At 39.0% G+C, this 16285-nt stretch overlaps 1 protein-coding gene across 1 annotated transcript in view; it reads right to left on the bottom strand.

Annotated features, from left to right (window-relative positions):
• LOC103917237 (potassium voltage-gated channel subfamily KQT member 1-like) overlaps nucleotides 1-16285 on the bottom strand; it is a 531450-nt gene that overhangs the window by 481829 nt on the left and 33336 nt on the right. The gene's annotated exons all lie outside the window — the stretch shown is intronic.

The following is a 16285-nucleotide window of genomic DNA, read 5'->3' as shown; positions in this document are numbered from 1 at the left end:
GTTGCCAGCAGGCCTGTTTTTGTGTAGACAGACCCATAATCAAAAAACCCCAAATTTTGCCAGTGACACCAGACTCAAAGCCAGGTATCTGATGGCTCTTCCTGTTTCTTCCTTCACCATTCCCTGCAATTGGAAGGATAGAGGAGAACAATACTTGTGCTCCCGATCTCTTAACTAGTTGTCCCAGGGCCCTGAAGTCTCTCTTGATTGCCCTTGGACTTCTCGTTGCAACTTCATCGTTGCCTACATGAAAAATCAATAATGGATAATAATCTGAGGGCTGTACCAGGGAAGGAAGCTTTCTCTTCACATCTTTAACCAGGCCCCAGGGAGACAGCAGACTTCCCTAAGAAGTGGGTCCGGTCTGCATATCGGGCACACCCTGCAGCCTGACACTTGGGTGGCAGCATGTTCCCATCGGAGCTCTGTCTGGGAAGCTGCGTCAGTCGTGGCAGGTGCAGAGTTTAGAGAGGACACAGCCTTCTGCCAGGTGGATACCATTGCTCCCCGGTTGAGCCAGCAGGCGGGGGGACACAGCTCAGCCCTGCCCAGGTCCCATCAGCCACTGTCGCATGAGCTGTGGGCTCCTGGCAGGTCTCTTGGCTCCCCCTGAGGTTCCCCCGGTTCAGGACCCCCGCTGTGCACCACGCTAGAGTGCTCTGCTGCAGATTGTGCCAGTACCGGAGCTGCTTGCCTCGGCGACTGATGCAAGCAGTATATATACAATATATAAAATAAATTAATGATCTATATTTTAATATTGCTTCCCTCTATAGCACTATATTGTAAAGCACTTGTGCATAACCAAGGGTCAGTATACTTTGAGATACTTCTAAAGAAAGCAGATTAGTAAAGATCATAACATGGACAGATTTGTTGGGATCTTTGTTCCTTCCTTCCTTGTTTTCCTCCACCATTGCAATATGCTAGCACAACCAAAATACAGCTTCTAGGCTTTGTTCCAACCCAAACTGTATCCAGTAACTCAGTCACCAAACACCTACTACATAAATTACAGCTTTGGAAAATATTTGTATTTTAACTTAAACATGCTTGCAATCTGCACCTGGGGAATTCTAAAGCACCCAAATAGTGAACACACTTAAATCACAGTTTTCACTGAATAACAATACCAACATGTCTTTAAAACTGACATTCGAATGGTTGAAAAGAGAACAAAATATTTCAAAGTTGAAAAACAGATAAGAAAAACTCTACACTAATATGCAAAACTTCACATTAATTTTTATTTTTAACAGTTAGGTTAACATTTCTGTATTCACTTCTACCTCCTTGTTTTGCCTGGAATGAGAACCAAGAAAATATGTACAGTCTTCCTCTGTTTTCATGGCACCTTCAGCCTGACTAAAACCAAGGATTAGTAGAAAGCTAAGGAAGTCTACAGCACAGTTTCAAGGCAGAAGCACAAGAAAATACACAGCAAATTAGGTCCACAAGTTTGATTTTTTTAATTAACGTATTATCTAGAGCTTCTACAAGTAATGCTTCTAAGTTTGTGCTCTGTCGGAAATCTAAGTGCAAACGTTTATTCAAACATAACAGTCAAAGCACAATTCAAGAACAATCTTCAAAGGAAAACAATTCTTGCATTTCAGGAATCTTGTAAAATGCTCTCTCACTTATTAAATTGTCTATATTTTTAGCAGGTTCCTGGTATCATCACTCAGTAGCATTTTTTTTCAAGTCTCTTATTGAAGACCTTTTATTTCCACCAAAGGAAGCAGAACACTGTCTATATGGACCTAATAGACCTGCTGGAGGAATAGCACTGAAGCTTTGCAGTAGACCATGAAGTCACGAGCACTTCTTTCTGTAATTAGGCAGAAAGCTGGTACCAAAGCTTGAACTGAAAGAGCATTTCTAAAGCAAACAGTTCCACACCCTTATCTGCAGACTAAAATGGCTGAGCTCGACCTCAGAAATACATGTGTTCACAGTCTTAGAGGAAGAAACACAATTAGAAAGCATAGCTTACGTGATTTTGTCGACAATGTTGGTAACTTGCCCTTTGACAAGGGAAGATATCCATAGCAATTCAATTGAAAACAAACATGCCATCCAACTGCATCAAAGGCATGCTTCTGACACTCAGTGGCAGTTTATTCAATGTCGGTCCTAACAGACAACACCGATGGCAGTGGAAGAATCATTTCTACCGAAACTGCATATTAGAATCACTTGGTCAGTTAGGTAAAAAAATGTGTAGAAAGGAGACAAGCAGATAGGTGCTGAGGAAGCAAAAATTTCTTAGATTTAGGTTACTCCTTTATGATCCTCTGAGGGTACTTTTAAAATCTGAAATTAAAACTGTATCCGGCCTAAGGGTATTTTATTCTCAAGGCAAATTCCAGAACCTATGATTTTATTTCAGCTACCAACAAGAAGCCATCTTGGTTAAGTCCAGGAAACGCTGCTGAAGTCAACAAGGTTGCACAGTCTATGGAAAGGAAAAATAAATTGTTGACAGGAAGGAGGAAGAAGGAGGAACCTACATATTAAGTAAATTTGAAATTAATTACTGATGTCAGTTCATTTTGTCCTGGACAGGTGTCCACATTACCAAAACCACAGCAATTAACACATTTGTTGGCAGACTCAGACAGGCCAAGGACCAAAAGAGCATGGAAACTGGACAAATATCACAGCTCTATAGGTGGTCCGTGGTCCCTCCGAAAAAAAAAAAAAAAAAAAAAAGAAGGAAGATTATGAAACTTACACTGTTGGTTTGTATACTTCTAATGAAAGATAGAAGACATCTATTTCCAGGGCTCTCAAGGATGATCAAGCTTCACCCCACTAAATTCACCTTCGAAAAAGCCCTAACCTGCCTCCTTTTCCTCCTATACACATAAACACTTTTCAGAACCTTAAATTTATTGCCTCACAGTTACCTTCTGGTAAAGAAAAAAAAAAACAGCAATTTTCTGAAAAGTCAGAAAAAATACTTTTCTCACCAAAATGGCAGCAAAAGATGGTGAGGAGTTGTTGTGGGCAAAACATGAACTGGAAAAAATCTGCAAAAAAAATCTGCAAATTAAATAGTATGCCAAATACGCTCCTGATGATTGACCTCCATCTATATATCAATTTGAGATCTTTCTCCAGCTTTCTGAAATTCTCCAGAACCCTTGCTTTCAAAATGGGATTATGCTCACAAAGATCCCACAAAACTTTTTTATTTAGGCTCCCAGCAGTATTTTTCCCCTTCTCCTGCAAGTGGTGAAGGAAGAAATACATGATGGAGGACTCTTAGCAGATTTCATAAACCTGGAAAGCCATTTGGCATCAACAGAAAGCCAGGGATGAACTCCTCTAATGACATCAAAACCAAAAATAACAAGTAGGAACAAACCATTACCTCAAAAAATAAAAGCCACACCAGGCTTGATCAAAATAGAGCTAATAAATACCCTTGGCTACTCTATCTAGCAATCAGCTTTGAGTCAGCCTTCCATTTTTTTCAGCAACCCTTCTCTGAACTCCTATGAGGAAAGAAAGGGAAAGCAAAGCTGCATACCCTTTGAACAGAACAGCTGCCGTAAACTGCCAGGACATTTGCCATGACCCATTGAAGGATCACGAGACAGGTGTGGAAAAACACAGAGCATCGCCCTTTGTCTGGGGCACTGAACCTGCTCCTGAGGCACAGCCACAGGCACACTGTATTGACAAATGTACCAGTGGAGAGGGTCTTTAGGCAGCGCTGCAACTCAAATTATCTTCCAGGAAGTGGAGCAGAGAGTAAGGAAACAACAGTACAGACCAGATTCTTCACACTCACATGTTAGCCTCTTCCTGTTTTGTTAGTGGTAAAGGATGCTCTTGGCAATTTGAATTGCCACAGTAATACTAGGGAAAGCATTTAACATGCAGTAACTGCCTATCCACTGTAAAGAACTGACATATAATATAACTACAGATTTTAAACTGGGCTTGTACCATCTAATATCTCTGCTAAAGTCAGTAGCAGCGTTCCGTTATTCTGTGCTTGTCCCTGTTGTCTGAGGGAAAAAAACCAAGACACACACCTATAATGTTCTTTGCCCAGTCAGGTAGAAGCCCTTAAACTCATTTCATCTTTGTATTTTTTTCTTTTTCTTAAGTCTAGCCACTGCATAAGTCTTTCTTTTCCCCCCACAAAATAAATTATAAAATAATACATAATCATGTCTATGCTATTCTTAGTGTAACTCCACTTTATTAATTTTATTAAGAATATGAAAAAAATAAGCTTAAAGTGAATGCAAAGTATATGCGCGCAAATAACTTCCATCCGTATCTAATTCAATCAGCCAAATAAGAAACCCTTGTGGAAAAGCCATCAACTTTTACCCAAGAATGTCATTGATGACCAAATAAAAAAATGCTCACATTAACACAGAAAATCAACATTTTATACAGGAGCGTGTGTAAATGAAATATACAGCCTGGAATTTACAATATGTTCCAGTACAGTTATGGATAACGGTGCGGGGGAAGCAGGAGAAGGGAAGGAGTTCGGCTGGAGTGATTAAAGTGCACACATGAAAAAGACGAGTATTTTCTCAGCTGCAGCTGTGTTTTAGGTGGAGAGCACACACAAGGCTCTCTTCACTTTTTTTATTGGAATATTTAGGTGCTCGGGTAAAAGGAGGAAGTGGGATGGCTAAATGAATAGTGTGTGCTCACGAAGATTCAATCAAGGAATGGCAGCTCAGAACAATGAAGCCTCAGAAGCAGGCATAGAGGTTTAACAGTCCAAATGTTTGCACACGTGTACTTATGTCCAAAATTTAATCTGATAACCTGTCTTCAAGGTTTTCCAGTCCTGAGAGTTGAAAATGTCAATTTAGTAACTTGTTTAGCTTAATAGTTACTCAAATGCTATGAAAACCTACCGATACTGAAAATACTTCCTACCATCATGCTTGCTCTTATAAAGATGACAGACATCATATGTGAAAGTATAATATCCGATATATGGAAGAAAAGATGCCAAACGCTGCTAAGTGCCCTATGGTATCATTAGCTTATTCAGACTTACATCTCTTAGATGAAACCAATGCACTTAATGTTTAAAAGTCTGTAGTTTGGATACAAATAGATTTGTTTAAAAAATGTTTCCATGCACGCCTGATAAATATGCTGAATTTGCTGACTTCACACCAGGAATATCTTTATCTTTCAATTTATCGACATTTGCTATTTCCTGTACAGAATGAAGTTGCATGCTAATGAGGGGAGCACATGGTGCTCTAGTCACATTACCTGTGACAACTACCATTCAAGTGAGTTGGGTGAGTCAGAGAGGAAGATTTACTTTTTAATTTTATGTAGGCAGGCAACAATTTTTCTACAAAGAAAATTAACTACAGTCCCTGTTATTTTTGAGCAGGACTTTTTTCTAGAATTGCTTAATTCAGAAAGATACCGCTAAGGCAAACACAATCAAATAGTGAATCAAGAAGATTCAAGAAGTTAGTGCCTGAAGTTCTTCATTTCTCTATAGATCCGCCAGTACCCCACAGGAGCCTACCAGTTCCCCAACAGCATGTCTTGAAGCGTGACCTGAAGGGACCACCTCTGGTAGGAGGGGAAGGATTTAGCTTTGCTACTGGAGTGGAATCTATCCAATGTGAATATCCACTTCGGAATTGTAAATAATCATACCCATGTTTCTTAACCTTTTGATTTGGGAGGGTCTCCAAATTTCAAGGAGAGGAATTGGAAAAATCCTGCATGTACCTCTCCACCTTCCTCTCACTCCCAAGTAAGAAATGTTTCTCTAGTCTCTTGGGCCACATTCTGAAATCACTTTGCACAGAAAATTATCGAGCTAGAGTAAGAAGTGAGTAAAATTCGACTAAGGGCATTATGAGTTGGCCCTTTGGTAATTCGTCTCAGCCATACTTACTGCACAATGATGTCTATTTTAGACACTTGAAAAGCACACAGCAATCATCCAACAGAACATGTTCTGTACTGCATTAGGGCAACCCACAAGGTAATATAACCCACAAGAATAATTGTATTATAATTATTGAGGGGATCGAGTGCACCCGCAGTAAGTTTGCAGATGACACCAAGTTGGGCGGCAGTGTTGATCTGCTCGAGGGTAGGAAGGCTCTGCAGAGGGACCTGGACAGGCTGGATCGATGGGCCGAGGCCAACTGTATGAGATTCAACAAGGCCAAGTGCCGGGTCCTGCACTTCGGCCACAACAACCCCATGCAGCGCTACAGGCTTGGGGAAGAGTGGCTGGAAAGCTGCCTGGCGGCTGGAAGTATTTAAAAAACGGGTAGATGAGGCGCTTAGGGACATGGTTTAGTGGGCATGGTGGAGTTGGGTTGACGGTTGGACTCGATGATCTTGGAGGTCTCTTCCAACCTTAATGATTCTATGATTCTATAATTCACATCGAGAAGCTTGATAGTTACATTTGATTCCAGAAAGACTATGGCAACTCAGCAAGATCACTTAGCAGACAACTTAAGCCTATGGAATGTGTTGAAAGACTAGTGGACTCAATTTTTTTCCTAATATATTTAATGTATGAAACAATATTCCGTATCTCTTTTAATAATGTTTTATATTGTAATAATATAATAGTCCTGATCTATTTTTTCATCTTCCCACAGACCAACAAGAAGCTCAGAAAGAAACAGGGATTCTCCCTCTTGTTTTCTTTCTTACAGCTTTACAAGGAATAAAAGAACAGAGCAAAGCTTTTGAGTCATGTGGTTATTTTTATTCAGATGTATTCTACACTAACACAGTCTGACTCTTTCATAGTATAAAAAACATAGTGTATTTTTCTACTGAAGCAGTTTACCTGTCAGTGCCTTTAAGGGATTGGACACCTCATTAACACCTACTGTTACACAGGCAATATACACTACACAAATATCACAAAATGCCACTAAATATTATGGGACCTACTCTGCATGCCATAATCTGTAAGAAATCCATTATCATCTGTAAGAAATGATCTGGTGAGGCCAGCAGGAGGAGTACCTGTGACCTTCATGTATTAGACTATCAACATATCACTTTATTAAACAGACCTGGAGAAGGCCCTAAGTGCTAATGCCATGTGGCGAAGCACAGATTTAGAATTGTAAATTGGCACAAAAGCAGGAAATGGATAAAAATGCCAACATTTTTACTTTCTAATGTTGATTGGTTTGATGGGATGGAGAAAATGCCCTCAAACTTATTAAAATACATACACTTCACCATAAATTATAGAGAAGACTAAATTAAGCTTATATTCCATGCAGCCTTGCTTCTACTCTGCTAACAGATTAAAGATAACACAGAATTTTATGACATGACTACACAGCTTAAATGGGAGAAGGGACAAAAGCAGAGACAAAAATAAAGGAACAGGAGAGCTCCTCCAATGTAGACAGGAAGAGTGTGTCCTCTTTTAAAAACACACACTTTGAAAATGGTGTCATCAACTCACTACTTTCGAAAAAGAAAAGCCATCCTGAGGTCCAGTTCAGAAACAGAGCCGTTAAATAAACACATGCCTTAGCTGGCTTAAGTAAGCCAAGTATAACTTGGTACTCTGAAATTTGCTTACTCTGAGAAGCCTAGCTTATATATACAGCAGGAGGATGTGTTCATGTCACATGATGCAGAAGAAATCATTACATAAAGCCAAAACTGAGCAGTGACTTCAGGAAAGACACAGAACAATATGACCCATCTGCAGCCTAGAATTATTTCATGAGATCCTCCCCTTAAGCCCTGACTCCTAAATACAGCCAGAGCATAGGCCTCTCTCCCGAAAAGCTTACGCAGCAGCTGATGTGGGAGCTCCTAATCTTACATCTCAGCCTTTTCGCCAACAGAATTTGCAAACAGAGGAATGTTAATAAAAGCTACACACTAAATGTAGTCACTACATGAGGATTGCTAGCAACCCAAGTAACGTGAGAGAGCAGTGAGGGCCTACAATAGAGACAACAAGTGAGAACCCTGAAAACAGAGTCTTTAAGGGTATTGTGTACCCTCTAGTACTGTACCACTATGAACTACAGGTGTTAATGTGTTTGGAAGATATGCTGTTGCTTTTTCCAGCGAAGAAACACGTCAGAGGAAAGCGAATGCGTAAAGTCTGTCTCCCAAAGGAAGAGGTACCACGGGAGCTGAGCTCATCTAGAAAAACCACTGAAATCCAGGACCCAGCCCTGCTGAAACAGGGAAGGTGATCCCAGCTGAAACACTAAGACTATCCACCTTGTTTGTGGCTCTGCTGCAGAAAGCTTCTGGAACAGCACATGCTCTTTAAAGTCTTATCCCATAAGCCTGAGAAAACGACAGTAGGAAACCACCCATCAGGAGAATATGACTAGAATCTAGTGACTCCTGGTGAAAGCAAAAGAAAAGACTCAGAAGCGCTTTACCTATTTTAATATATAATAGTTTTGCAAGAAAGTCTTCTTTTTTTGCATTGAAAACAGACCACTATCAGAGACACAACGCTGAAATAACTAAGCTTTTGGTCCAATCCAGTATATCAATTCCTATGCAGTTTTGCTGTTACCACTTAGCCTGAAAATGTTGCAGTGATTTCACATTTGGATTATGTGGTCTGAATTGGAAAGCGCATTAAGATAAACAGTATTTCCTACCCCTCCTTCATTCCAATTGCAATGACCACGACATTAAATACATCATGGTATACAAGTAGAAATTAAATTAACAAAGTTGAGTCAATATGCTTTATAGAAAAAACATTCTATTTTCTCAAAGTTAAAAACACTCTTGGTACTCTTGGTATTCTTAAATTAAAAAAGTAACATCAAGATATTGAAACAGTGAAAAATTTCCCCTTCACCTACAACACTCTCACTATACAAATTGATGATTTATTGTGTTCTGTTACTCATAGTGTGTAAAAACCTCATGTGTATGAGAAAAGTAATATTTTGTTCTTGTTTTTAGAACAGCACAATTAGTGAAATTACTCCCACGAGCTAAGAAACTTTCTTTTTGCAAGGTCTTTTACAATAAAAAAATAAAAATCTGTCTTTTGTAAACTACCATGGTGACCTCTCCTGGTAGAAAAATATATGACCTCTAACCATGAAAACAATCAGATTAATCCTCAAAGGAGGAACTACACCTGGCCCATTTTATAGTTTGTTTTTTAATGCCATATTCTTAAAGATCTAGATGCCATTTACAAATCAAAACTGACACACAAACTACTAGATCATTAAGAAAACATTACAGCCTCCTGCTGTATAGGCAAAAGCCTATATAAAAGGCTTTGGCAATTTTTTAAAAATAATTTTTCAATAGAATCATCTTAGAGTAAGATAAAATTATAACTGTATAGATTAGGGAATTAAAATTTGAGACAAAGTGGAAAGATAAAACGTTACCTAAAAGTGACAGAATGAATGAAGCCTGAAAAAATAGATGGACATAAGCATGTGAAGGGTTTTATGCCTTTCTGGCATAATTTTTTTAAATAAAACCAAAAATTTCCATGGGAACTTTAAGTAAAAATACTCCTAAACACTTTTTTATTTTTAATCTCAGTCACTTAGCTACTGTGATCTTGGACTCAGACAACTTCAAGGTTTGCCTATGATCATGCAAAAAGTCCGTGCTAATACATCAGCAACTCTTTGAGAATAGCTCAAGACATTCTTTTCTTTTAACAACCACCCAACAATACTAACTATTGAAAATATATAAATTTGTTGTATAACATGCACACCCCTGAAAGAAAGCTTTATACATCAGGAAGCAGACATGTCCATGTACGTTTGATGACCTCCCAGAGAAGAAAGTGGCTGAAGAAGAAGCATAACTTTAAACACTACAGTAAATAAGATTTTAGAGGATTATTCTTAGAACAAGGAGTATAAAAGGAAGACTTACATACAAATTACAAATATTGAAAGTCAAAAAGAACAGTTAAGCAAGCAGAATTTTTGTAATGGAAGACATCATAAGCAATCAGCACCGATTTGATTGAGCTGTTGAAATCACAGGGAAAATTTCAACAAGTGAAAGCAAAAAGAAGTAAAATGGTTAGAACTCTGAGAAATATCGTCAATGGAAATAGAGTTGACCTTTGACAGGAATCCAAGGTAATGATAAAAGTGCATATATTTATTTTAAGAACAAGTAGGTTAAAACCAACTCTAGTATTTAAAGACTAACTTTTTCTTCTTTTAATTATTTATTACCAAACCATCTGTAAATATATCAATGAAGAAGTGAAGTGTGAAATTACTTCAAGCAGGTAGGGTTTCCAATTAAAAAGAAACAATACTATGCCTGTTCTCTAATTTCTCAGAATATGCATTTTGAAAGAATTTTATGTTAAAAAAAGAATAACAAGCAACAGGTAAGGATGATGGAACAAAAAGACAGCTGTCAGTTTTTGCCTTCTTCAGGATGAACACTCTTCAAAAGCCAGGTTTGTGTCAGACAAGTGCATGCAGATGCAGCTCTGCAGATTAGGCAGGAATCACAAACTCATTCTACACTCAGTCACACGGTATTTAAGAAGCACTTATGAAAACCATTGGGAAGGTAGCAGATAAACACAAGTAATAATTAGAAGTCAATTCTATCAAAGACAGAAAGTGAACAGTGTTGACTCAAGATTAAGTATTGACTTCAGGAAATCCCATAATCACTGTTCTTGACTTGTATTTGGAAGTAGCTATTAAAAAGGCAAGTGAACCCTGAGAAATATTTCTATGAGCACCAAAAGTGTCTAGAGAGTAATTAAGTAGGGGGGAAAGAAGAGACAGCTATTTAATAGGTTTTTTCTTCCCTGTTTTTACTGAAACTATTAATCTATTTTTTAAAAGGAATTTTAAACCAGTTCCAAAATTCTGATGCTCACATGCCTGTTGGGAACAGGCTTTACCATGTAGTCCACAAAAAGGCAAGAAAGCCACATTCCCTCCCCTACCCTCAAATCGTTACTCTTAGAACATATCATACACCCTGGTTACCCACCTGCTGGTACTCAGGCACGGCATGATAATTTGTGAGGCTGTATCTCAAGTTCATAAACACCATCCTGGGCAGGATAATTTCAGAAACTTGTTTTTAGAATACAATAGAGTAAGTTCTCCCTTTTCAGCAGTCCCAGTTACAGAACTGCCCATAGTCATCCCTCACACTGCTCTTCTGGCTAAGTATGCCGCTCAGTTTTGCCAATTTGTTCTGATGATTGAAATGGAGGATTTCTTAAGAGTGTACCTGCTCCAATATTTAGGGCATGAGATACTGGAAGAAATGCACAGGGACATCAGACAGGGGACTTAAAAGAGGCATGACAGACTTCTCCCAGAAATCAGATGTTAAGCACTTAGTGCACCAAATCATGATCTGACAACAGGCCACTAAAGGTGACATCATGGTGAAAGTTTGCCACAGACCACGTGATCAGGATAAGAAGGCAGACAGTCTTCTTTAAACAACTCAAGAAAGTTACTAGATCATGCCCTGGTTCTTACAGAGGACTTTAATTCAGCTAGCACCTGTTCAAAGAGCAACACAGTAAGATGCAAGCAATCTGAGAGATTTCTGGAGTGTTTCAGGAGTAACTTTTAGATACAGGTATTGAGTTGGCAACTGGGTATGAAACACAGCTGGATCTGCTGTTCAGATATACAAGGAAAAATTAGTTGGGGATATAATAATCAATGACAATGCCTTGGATGTAGCATCCAAGAAATAATGTAATTCAAGCTCCTGAATGGAGTACAGACCCTACACTTCAGGAGAGCAAACTTCCAGTTATTCAGGGAACTGATAGGTGGGATCCCATGGGAGACAGCTCTGAAGGGTCAACAAGCTCAGGATAGCTAGCAGGTCTTTAAAGACAACCTCCTCCACATGCAAGGAAGTGATGAAAGCTAACAACAGGAGAACAAGGGAAGTGATTATCCCCCTTTACTTAGCACTCATTAGATTGCACCTACAATACTGCACCTGTTTTATGCCACCACTACAAGAAAGACTTTGATAAACCAGAGCAAGTTCCGCATAGGACCATCAAGGTTGTCAGGGTGTTGGACCACATGTCCTATGAGGAGAGGCTGAGGGAACTGGACTTGTTCAGCCTGGAGAAATGAATGCATGGGGGACCTCTGAGCTGCCTCTCAATACATACAAGAAGGTTATTGAGAAGATGGAGCCAGGTTCTTAACAGCAGTGCATGGCAGGAAGATGAAAGAAAACAGACCATGGCAGAAGGATGAAAGACAACAAACTAAAATTGAAACAAGGGAGGTTCATACTGGATATAAGGAAAACCTGCTTCACCATGAGGGATGGTCAGGCATTGGAACAGGCTGCCCTGAAAAGCTACGCAGTCTCCATCCTGGGAGGTTTTCAAGACCTGATGGGATAATGCCCTGAGCAACCTGTTCTGATCTCATTACTGATCCTGTTTTGAGCAGGAGGTTGCACTAGAGACCTCCTGAGGTCCCTTCCAACATGAATTATTATCTGACTGTATGAAATAAAGAAACCACCAAGGCACATGGTTCCAGAGTTCTGTGTGATCCAGCATTTGCATACTATGACAAGTGGAGATGCTATTCCCTCCCATTACGCGATCTGTAACTAGAGTGGCCACAATTATTTTGGAAAAACCTATTTGCCCTTCCTGCTTGGCAAATTCCAATGTCTGCAGGAGCTGAAGAAAGGGGCAGGCAGTGCAAGTTTAGAAGGCAGACAGTAATGTAGTATGGCCTTAAGTGTTGCAAATACTTTATTCACAACTGTGGCCTGTTCCATTGCGCTTGTTTCCCCAGACATTGTACAAGAACTTTCTCATGCAGCAGATCCTAAATACTGATGAATAGACAAGTGAAAAAGCTCCCAACAGTACAGATCCAGAACCAAGGAAAGCAGGGGAAACTAGAGATTCCTTTTCATACCACACTACATGTAGCAATCTGAATAAAAAAACCTGCAAGTGCGTGTAAGTTTTGTGGATTGTGAAGTAACATATACATTGTTATTCTATCTAGGAGTCTTGTGATCCATTTTAAACACTATTTGAAACGCCAAGCTTCTCTCTGCAAATATAAAAAATTCAGGAGGAATTATGTTCTTCACTATCTATTCTGTTGGTGTTTATCAGCATGATTCATTGTGCCAATGCCACTGTCACTGCCCTCATTTGCTGGCTTGCTAAATAGTCAGAGGAGGAAAAAAAAAACCAACCAGGAATTAACAAAGATCATACAATGTATGCATATGGAAAAATTAAATTAGATTATCTCAGACAGAGCTGGCAAAAACCCTCCCAAGAGTGGCAGTGAATACACAAAATATTTGGTAGTACGAGAACAAAAACCTCCTTCAAATGACAGCATTTGCAAGTTCAATACAAGCAATTTCACCAGTCCTACTACCATGGAAGTAAACCAATTTTACCACAATGATGATCAGATGGAGATTTACATATTGTCTTTTCTTCATAAATGCAAAGAACAGAAGTTTCCTTTAAGCCCAAGCAAGGCCATCAAATACAGCAATTTACAGCATTTGGGGAGGCATAGCATCAGCCTGTATCGAAAGCTGTGGCTATGCAACATCTTCAATAGTCTCAAGGATGACAGATTGGTCTTAACATTCAAATGCAGGGCCAAAGAGTCATATTTTTTTCCTCCAGAATTCACTTGAATTTTCAGAGACTTGAAAACATATGCTTGTGGGGCGGAGGGAGGAGAGTAATGGTTTGGGGCTTTTTTTACTTTAAGTTCCAGCAACTGCTTCTTCAGCCCCCTTTTTCCATTCAAACTACAAACACTGCTTTGGAGGGCCTTCTTGATATGGTATTCCCTCCTTGGTATAGTCACATAGCTTGTCTGAATGATGAGAGGTTTCACACTTGACAAGAAATTATCTTACACCACCCAGATGTATTAAAAACATTAAAAAATTAAGTCTTTAAAACACAAGACTTTAGTGGCTTAGGACACATCTGCAGTTACATCTGTTACTAATGTGTCATATCTACCCCAGTGACACATATTATCTAAAATTGTATTTGGCACATCATCTTATCCTCTCTAAGAAAATACAAAAACATTTAAATGTCTACAAGTATCAGATGCTATCCTTCTTGTCAGGCCTTACCAACTTTCAACATTACAATTTTGAACTTGATCCTTCCCAACTGTTAATCTACCTCAATAAAATGAAAAGCAGTTTTTCCACAATTGGGAAAATACCACAAGCATCACACATTAGTACTTATTTGCTACTGACTAACAGGGCTATACAAAGAACTACAGGTTCCTTTGACTGGGAGAGAAACAAATCAATTTCATTTGAACTTGATCCAATAGATGCTTTGGTCCAATTTTTTTTCTCACCATACTGGCAGTCTCCGCTGTTCTCAAACACTTTCACAAGAGAGCAGAGTGGCATGGAAGGCAGAATACATAGGCATGTGTTTTCATATTTTGGTGAGAGAAACTCTCTCTGGTTACATGAACAGTCACCTATGATATGAAATAGATCAGAGTAATGACCTACAACAGAGTAAAGAGAGCAATGATCTCCAGGCTTCTGTGGGGTTAGCACTCTCCTGGGTAAAATGGGAGATGCAGTTTGAAATTCCTTCAAGTAAAGGTGGGGAGAAGTACTCCAAGCAGGAGTCTAGCCATTTAGCTACTAGAAACAAGAAACCTCACAACTCTATGAAAAAGAACTAATTTAATTAGCTCTAAAAGCAATCTTTCAAGTGTTGTAATTAAAGTGAACTTATTTCAGAGCAAACGCTAAGACTCACAGTTTTAAGACAAATGCTTTCTAGGCAAGTGAATCTACAGTAGCCAGCAGAACAGCTAACCTCTGCGCTGGCCGTTTCTAGGAAGCAGGCTGAGGAAACAGCAGGGAGGAAAATAAACTCAAAGAGGTATCCTCCGGGGTACGGTTGTAACACAAGGTGGCCAAGAAATTGTTCCAGCCCTGCCACTGACTATGCATGATTCATTTGTTAGATGATAACATCACTTAAAAATAGCTAGCAATGCTATGTGGGCACTATGCGGACCACACATCTTGTCTTCATCTAGTTATTTTTTGTTCAACAATATGTCTGCACATGCACATACCATCTACACAAAAACAATCAGCTAAGCATTGAATCCTTGCCAGTATTACTGTTTTGGGTGGTTATACTGACCTATAATCACTCTACATCTTTCAGTGAGTATGAGAAGGCTACATATGATTGGCAGAATGCTGCACTTTGTTTGACACTGAATATGGCTTAAAGGCCAAGCAACATTTGTAACAGGATTAACATTAATCAAAATCCCAAAATAACTCAGGGATCCTAATGATGGCTTAGTCAATTGCATGCAAAGGCTGCATACACTAATGTAGTCTAAGCCATAGGAAAACAAGTAAGTAACTGATTTTTATTTTCAAACCAGATGGAAAACCAAAATCCATCACATTAGAAGTCACCACTTAGCAAAAAAAAAAAATTACAATAAGAATACTGAGATTATCACACATTGAGATCAAAGGATTTGAGTGGCTAAAATACAGATATTGTGAGCAGCTGTTTAAAAGTGATTTACTCCATTTGTATCAAGAATGTTTCATCTCCATTCTTAACTTTCTACAGGTGAAGAGGGGCAGGGGGGAACAGAGGAGGAGCATTGTCTGGAGTCCTCATGCAAATTATTTGTACTTGTATTTCCCACCTACTTCAAATGAACACTTAAAAATATTGTATGTCTGTTGCAACAGTTTATAGATGGTTGCTGGATGTGACTTCACATTTTTAAGAGACTTAATAGCTCAGGACTGGTAACACAGTTCAGGTACATTTCATCTGTAAATTAGCCACTCAGTCCAGTGATTAAAAAATTGTTTCCTGGCTGCTGTGAAAACAATAAGCAACCTCTGTACACCTCCAAGTGAGCAGATTTTTCTATCACAGCACCTGTTGTTTAAATTACTACTTAAGAACCTAATACCAAGAAAAGGATATTAGATAAGCAACACAACGTCTTTATGCTTTTGCAAAACACCAAGTACGAAACTTAATGTATGCTCAAGAACCTGACACCCTAGTGGATTGCTAACAGCCGCAACAAGTTAAAAAGCACCAACTTCAAAGCCAAATCATTGATGCATAGAAGTGTGATAGAAGCTCTTCCTTCCTGTTCTATATACTGGCAAACTAGTCTGACAGAAATCACTTACCCCCAAGATTCAGATACTTCTGAAGAGCATGGTTCTTGGCCAATTTTTTACCATAAGA

Source organism: Pygoscelis adeliae, unplaced genomic scaffold (genome assembly GCF_000699105.1).
Source record: "Pygoscelis adeliae isolate BGI_AS28 unplaced genomic scaffold, ASM69910v1 Scaffold65, whole genome shotgun sequence".
NCBI lineage: Eukaryota > Metazoa > Chordata > Aves > Sphenisciformes > Spheniscidae > Pygoscelis > Pygoscelis adeliae.
Note: the sequence above shows the minus strand (reverse complement) of the source record. Positions and strands in the feature narration are given on the sequence as shown.